Raw genomic sequence first — 8,153 nt, 5'->3', positions numbered from 1 at the left:
ACCAATGTAGGTAGGCTGACAAATCAAAAGTTCAGCCTCATAACATCTAACGTGGATATAGTATGCAACCAGAAAAAATTACGAGGTTTGTATACCAATGCTAGAAATTTGGCCAACAAGATGGGAGAACTGGAGCTGCTAATATATGAGGAGGATTTTGATTTTGTGGGAATTTCAGAGACTTGGTTTGACAACTCTCATGATTGGCCGGTAACCATTCAAGGGTATTCCCTTTATCGCAGAGATAGAGAGGGTAAAAAGGAGGAGGGGTATGCATGTATATCAAGAACAATGTGCAAGTGAATATGAGGGATGATATCACGAATGGAGCTAGGAAGGAGGTAGAATCCCAATGGGTAGAGCTTCAAAGGGAAGGTACTATGGAAAAGGTAATATTGGGCGTATGCTATAGGCCACCCAACCAGAGGGAGGAGGGGGAGGTGGACCTCCTATCATAACTTGGAATGGCAGCAAGGATGGGAAATGTCATTATAATGGGGGATTTTAATTACCTGGATATAGACTGGGCAGAAGGAACTGTGCATTCATCTAAGGCTTGCCATTTCCTATATGTTTTGCAGGACAATTTCATGGGTCAGATGGTGAACGCACCGACAAGAAACAATGCGTTACTAGACCTACTGATTAATAACAATACAGACCTGATCACGGATGTAGAAATATGGGGAAACTTAGGAAATAGTGACCACAGGTCAATTAGTTTGAGTATAAATCATAGAAATAGCAAACACAAGGGTAATACAAGGACACTGAAATTCAAAAGAGCAAACTTCCCTAAACTGCGTTCTTTGCTAGACAATATAAAATGGGATAAAATCCTAGATACAAGGAACATGGAGCAAAAATGGGAGTACTTTCAGAACATACTAAATAAAGGTATTGGCCAGTGCATTCCAATGGGAAATACGTTTAAAAGAGCTAAAATAAACCCTGGGTGGCTAAACTCCAACGTAAAAATGCAAATAAAAATGAAAGAAAAGGCCAACATAAAAATGCATATAAAAACTAAAGAAAAGGCCTTAAAAAAATACAAGGCTTAGGGGTCACTGGCAGCATTCAAACATTACAAAGAATGCAATAAGAAATGTAATAGCGCAATCAAGGCAGCTAAAATAGAACACGAAAGGCACATAGCTGAAGAGAGTAGAAAAAAAAAACAAGAAATTCTTTAAGTATATAAATAGTAAGAAAGTGAGGCCAGAACACATTGGCCCCATAAAGGATGGCGAAGGGAATCTGGCTACAAAGGACAGAGAGAAGGCAAAGGTGCTAAATAAATTCTTCTCCTCAGTCTTTACAAGAGAATTAAGAGGCTACAGTTACCCAGCTTGTAATGGTAAAGTTAAAAGCACATCACAGGAAGCACCCTCATGGTTAACAGAAAACAGACTCAGAACTAGATTTGAAAAACGTAACATAAATAAGGAACCGGGACCGGATGGCTTACACCCAAACCACTTATCCTAATTTATATGGATAGTCTACTAACGGGAATGGTACCAGCTGATTGGAAAAAAGCCAACGTGGTATCAATATTTCCCAGGGAATTACAGGCCGGTTAGCCTAACATCAATAGTCTGTAAGATATTGGAGGGGATGATAAGGGACTATATACAAGACTTTAGTAATGAAAATGATATCATTAGCAGAAATCAGCATGGATTCATGAAAAATCGCTCTTGCTAGATCAATCTATTAAACTTCTATGAAGAAGTGAGCTGCCATCTAGATAAAGGAAGGCCTGTGGATATGGTGTATCTGGATTTTGCAAAGGCATTTGATACAGTTCCCCACAAACATTTACTGTACAAATTAAGGTACGTAAGTATGGACCATAGAGTGAGTACCCGGATTAAAAGCTGGCTTCAGGGGCGATTCCAAAGGGTGATGATAAGTGGGGAGTACTCAAAATGGTCTGGTGTGAAAAGTGGGGTCCCCAAGGATCTGTCCTGGGACCAATCCTATTTAATTTATTCATAAACGACCAAGAAGATGGGACAAACAGCTCAATCTCTGTATTTGCGGACGATACTAAATTAAGCAGGGCAATAATTTCTACGCAAAATGTGGAAAACTTACAAGAAGACTTGAACAAAATAATGGGGTGGGCATCTACATGGCAAATGAGGTTTAATGTTTAAAAATGTAAGGTAATGCATTTGGGTGCCAGAAATACGAATGCAAGTTACTCACTAGAGGGAGCCTTTGGGGGAATCTAAGATGGAAAAGGACCTGGGGGTTCTAGTAGACGACAAGCTCAACGACAGCATGCAATGTCAAGCTGCTGCAAGCAAAGCAAACAGAATATTGGCATGTATTAAAAAGGGAATTCACTCCAGAGATAAAACGATAATTCTCCCACTCTACAAGACTCTTGTCTGGCCACATCTCGAGTATGCCATCCAGTTCTGGGCACCGGTCCTCAGGAAGGATGTACTAGAACTGGAGAGAGTCCAGAGAAGGGCAACAAAGCTAATAAAGGGACTGGAGGATCTCCGCTATGAGGAAAGACTACAAGCATTGAACTTATTCTCTCTGGAGAAGAGACGCTTGAGTGGAGATATGATATCAATGTACAACTACCGTACTCGTGACCTTAGCATAGGGAACAAACTATTCAATGAAAGGAAACATAAAAGGACTTGCAGCCATTTGTTAAAATTAGAAGAATAGCAGTTTAAACTTAAACTGCGTAAAGGGTTCTATACCGTCAGAGCCAGGGGCGTAACTACAGGGGTTGCAATTGTAACCGGGCCCCATGCTCCAGGGGGCCTGTGCGGCTCCCCTGTACACCTGGATAGGAGGGGCGGCGGGGGCAGCATGCAGAGAAATCACTGTCCTCCTTTTTCCTCCTGTAGCTGCAGGAGGAAAATGGAGGAGATTGGTTCCTCTGTATGCTGCCCCCGCCACTCCTCCTATCCAGTTCACTTGTGTTCTGCTGCCTCTGGGCCCCTGTGTGCTCCCCTGGTCCCCCCCCCCCACTGTGCTCCCTCCCCTCTCCTGCCAGCTGCTGCAGGGGCGGTGTCACAATAGAGAACCAGGAAGGGACGGTAAATATGTAATTGACCAGCTCCTTCCTTTTCTGAATGGACAGAGTCATAGTCAGTGACATTGTAAAAAAATAAAATAAAATGATAGAAAATAATACAATTGAAATGCCAAAAAATAAAAACTACTGAAACCAGTGGGTGAACTTCCAGGATTGCAAAGGTCACAAGATGGCAGGAAGGGGGCCCACTGCAGAACTTGTGAAAGGATCCCACTGCGGGACCGTAATAAAGGGCCCCACACTGAGAGTAAAGGGCCCCAGGATCAGTGGGAAGAGCCCCAGGCTTGAAGGGAAGGGCCCCTTCCCAGGGGTTCCAGGGGGGGCCCTTCATGGGTTCTTGCATCGGGGCCCTGAAGGTTCTAGTTACTCCTCTGGTCAGAGCGTTAAGGATGTGAAATTCCCTTTCACAAGCAGTAGTGTCAGCGGGGAGCATCGATAGTTTCAAAAAACTATTAGCACCTTAATGACCACAACATACAGTGGTATAAAATGGACTATTGACATAAACACACACACACTCATCATAGGTTGAATTGGATGGACTGGTGTCTTTTTTCAACCTCACCAACTATGTAACTAAGTATTCAAAAGGCTTTCTCTTGGCAACGTCATAGTACCATTTTATATGCGTCTTTCAGTCAGGTTTCTATGAGCTCTTCTAAGTTATTAGCTCAGGGGACTGGTGGTCATAACTGGAACTGGTGGAAAGGTAGACTGCTGGACTGTGGATTGAGGTAAGTATTGAATGATCTTCTAAAAAAAAAAAAACAAGCAATATATTTTTCATATGCTGGGAGGAAGGACCCAAAAAGCTAATACTTTGCCTAGGGCCATATGCCAGCGATAGAGGATTCAAATCTCAGCCGGTTCAGCAGGGACCAGCTGAGATTTTAACCATATATGGGCAGGCTGATTGTACCCAAGTTGATCGATCAATCAACTTGGGTACAGACCGCATACCAGACTGTTCATGCGATTATTTCCAGTGGCTTTAGCTGCTGGTAGTAATCATTGTGTGTTCTCCTGGCAGGGATGTCTCCCCCCTTCCCCGGTGAGAACACAATAGCTCCACAAGAGGGCTTTCCCCATCAACACTGACAACCCAGGGTTGCAGGAAAGAAAATCACTCTATCTATGGCCGGCTTTAGGGTACATTCACACTTGCGAATGCACCCTGCCTGCGATCAACTGTGAGAACCCCAGCAGGTGTTCCCACAATTAGCTGTGAATAGGCAGATCCATTGAAAGCAATAGCAGGCTTTGCAACGCCCATGCAGCAAACACATGCAAGTGATTGGCCCTGGACTCTTTCCAATTATATTTTCTGGAGCTCTCCTTTTTGGTTCAATAATTTTTAGGCCACATGCTCACTGGGTGTTTGGCTCCGGTGCATGGGGCTTAGGCATTTAGCTTCAAGTAGAGGGCATTGGTGCGTGGTCCAGCTGCGGATGGATGGGGCTGGACAATGCACCTAGCAGAATGAACGTTTAGGGCAGTATGCGCCCGAGCATAAATGCCTAGAACACAGGCTGCTTGGTATGGTCAGACCCATACCTAAAGGCCCAGTAGGCCAGCGTCAGTTCCAGAAACAAGGGAAATGTGTGAGCCATGGGTACCAAGTAGCAGAATACTTCTCCATTCATGTACACTGGAGCTCTCCTTTAAGGAAGGAAACCAATGCAACACTATCTCCACCAATATGGTGTCCGAAGTTGATGCTGGAGCTTTCAGCCAAGAGAGATAACCATATCACTATGCTGCCCATACCCATCTGCAAAAGTAGATGATAATTATGTTAATCAGTAATAGTGGTTTCCAAAAAAAACTTTTTAACATAACATCTTTTTTTCATTAGAATGAAGTTCTTTTATTTGGCATTTTGCATTAAAATATCTATAAAATATCTATGCAAAAGCGATTAGTGATACAGCAAGGAAAGACATTTAAAACACATATTGATTTTTGTGTAATTGACTTTTCAGTAGAAAATGTTGATTGTCCTCACAGCAGAATTTGTGACCATGATAGCAGTAATTATAGGCTCATTACAGCACCCAGTCAAGCCTGCAAGAACCATAAAGTGAGAAGAGGACTTATTGAAAGGCTTGTGCTGAACAAGGACAAACGATGCTGTTCTTGTGGCAACTGACAGCAGTGCAGTTTACAAACTGATATTTATGCACTGGCCACCTAAAAAATAAAGATATTTAAAGTACAACTTTTGGTAACTTTAAGCGCCAGTTCACACCATAGAAACGCATTCCGGATGCTTTTTTGCTTGCGTGTTTTTGATGCATTCCGGTGCATTTTTGATGCATTCCAGTGCATTTTGTTTCCTTTTTTTTCCCTCACCTTAAATAAGGACATGGGAGTTCCAGTGCATTTAGGTGTGTTCTGGTGCATTTTTGATGAGTTTTACCGCTTTCCAATTCAGTTCAGTGCAGAAAAAATGCAGCATGTTCGATTTTTTTTCTGGACCTGGAACGCACTGGAACTGACTGTACTGGTGTGAACTATGCCATTGAAAACCAAATAACCTACTTTCCATGCGATTTTGATGCAGAAAAAAACGCACTGGACCGCATGTGGTGTGAACTTGCCCTAAAGCCTACCTCACACGGGTGTTTAGTGACTGTAACGGATCAACCAGCACCCTGACTGGGCACCTCTGTTGATGGATGCTCCTAGCACTTCCCGAGGGCTCCAAGCACTCCACCAGCTTGGTTGGGGTCTCACCGTCTCCTACCCACCCTGGACCTACTACAAGGCTCCAGGTTCCAATGGGTGAACCTCTCTTTCCCCAGAGAGTGAAGCAGGAACAGGAACAAGCTCTTACAAGAGCTTAGTAATTTATCAAGGGAGTATGAAGAACATAGCAATCCCTTGTAGCAGATTTCCCCAATAAGAGATAGGACTCTAGATTGAGGGTGAAGTAGAACTCAAACTGTTTATTCAAACACATGCACAAAGAGATATACACTGTGGGGCAATCCCCCCTCCCCCTTAGCAGCCAATCCACATACACATATACATCCCATAATAAGTTTATCTTAAGGCAGACAGAAACAATAGAACAATGGAATACAGGCATTTACCAATAACAAACCCCACCCCATCTCACTATCTAGCAAGGGTCTTTGAGACACTCCTGCAATATTCTAGCAACCATTCACCTTCATACATTTCCTGAGAGATATTGCTGACAAATATTGCTGTCCCATCTGAAGCCATCCAAAGCATTCTCTCAGCGTCCCCCAAGTATCTGTTCCCCACTCCCAGTGACGGTGAACACCATCACAGCGACATATGCTGGATTTCAGCAGGAAGAGTCAGTGGATTCTGGTGGCTGGAATGACAGGTTTAAAGCAAATAGCAGCAGCTGTGGCTCAGCCTGTACAACTATTGCAGTCAGCAGCCATCACTGTTCACATACAGCAACACACAAACCAGTTATCTGTGCCTAGGCTCCATTCACACCAATGTGTTTTTTCATGCTTTTTGCAGAAACGCAGGACATTTTTTTTTAACATGGGTTCTTATGGAACAAGTTCACATCAATGCATTTTTGTGCCTCTGCATTTTTGGGAAGGGTCAAGGACTTTTTTAAATCGCAAAACAGTGTCTTTTTGGTTCAATAGACTTCAATGGCTAAGCTGCAGAAAAGCATGTAGTGCGTTTTCGCCACAATTCTGCAGCGATTTGCGGTTTTAAATCTGCCCAAAAACAATTTTTCCAAAACAAAAAAATCATAAAAAAATGCAAATTGCGGCAAAATCTCGGTAAAATCGCTGTTAGAAATGCAGAAAGAACAGAAAAGCACTGCAAAAACGCTCAAATGTAACATGCATAGCTGTGAATCGAGCCTTAGTTCTTGTTCACAATGAATCGATTTGTCATGCGATTAGACAGGTCAAATCACATGACAAGTTGCAGCCTATTGCCGGCAATGGCAACATTTTAATCGGTGCAACGCCGACTTTGCAGCACCGCACTGATTTGCAAAACTAGTTCCTGCACTACTTTTGCTGATTTCGGGTGCAATTTCAATAGACATCTGTGCATGAAGCCGCACAGATGTCTCTGCTTTAAAATCGTGCGATTTCAGATGAAGTTGCACGATTTCAAAGCCGTGTTCAGTGTGAACGATGGCTTAGGGATGGGCGTCCGAGCCTAACTACAATCAGATGCGCCCAGGACATCAGTGAGTAGGTGAGATATCGCCTCCTCACCTACTATCAAATGCCATTTACGTGCATTCATAAAATGGCAAAGTGTGAATGCAGCCTTAGAGCGCGGTAAAACGCTGTACAATGCAGGAAACAAAGAGAGAAATGGATCTGTGGTCCGGGATTGAGAAATGCAGACATGTTGCAGATTTCTGCACTGCTCCACATCCCCAAGTGTGAACAGAGCATGCTTGTTTTCTGTGCTCCCCTGCGTTAAAGTGGTTGTAAACCATAGATATGAATTATGAACAAAGCATATCCCTCTATAGTGTGTACTTGTTTCAATCCAGAGCACTCAGTGTGATTTCTGTCTGCTGTCTCGTTCCTCTGCTCCAAGCATCGAATTACTTCTCATGAATTTTCCTGACACCATGAGAAAAATAGTGACAAAGGAGGGAGCTCCAGCTGATTGACAGCCTCAGCTCTTCTCCTGTGTGCTGTGTGAAGGGGGGCACATCCCTTCCCTCAGGGCCGGACTGGGAATAAAAACCAGCCCAGGAAATAATTTCATACCAGCCCCATAGCATTATTATACTGGCCCAACAGCATAACACCATTATTTTCTTGTTCATATAAGGGAAAACCATGCTTTTTAAAGCACATTGAAGAGTGTATTATATATAGATAAGACCAATATGTTCTGGCAATATTTGCTACAGGATAGCAACACAGGACAGGTGGTCAGATGCTGTGCATTAGATGGAACAGGAGACATCTTAGGCTGTGCGGACATGGTACAGGAGATGTCAGAGGCTGTGCGGACATGGTACAGGAGATGTCATAGGATGTGCGGACATGGTACAGGAGATGTCAGAGGCTGTGCGGACATGGTACAGGAGATGTCATAGGATGTGCGG

The 8,153-nt window shown here is 43.4% G+C and overlaps 1 protein-coding gene across 1 annotated transcript in view; it reads right to left on the bottom strand.

The window, feature by feature from the left end:
- Positions 1–8,153, bottom strand: part of LOC309568316 (uncharacterized protein) — a 240,500-nt gene that overhangs the window by 219,701 nt on the left and 12,646 nt on the right. The gene's annotated exons all lie outside the window — the stretch shown is intronic.

Source organism: Pelophylax lessonae, assembly GCF_965119305.1.
Source record: "Pelophylax lessonae genome assembly, chromosome: 12".
Taxonomy (NCBI): Eukaryota; Metazoa; Chordata; class Amphibia; order Anura; family Ranidae; genus Pelophylax; species Pelophylax lessonae.
Note: the sequence above shows the minus strand (reverse complement) of the source record. Positions and strands in the feature narration are given on the sequence as shown.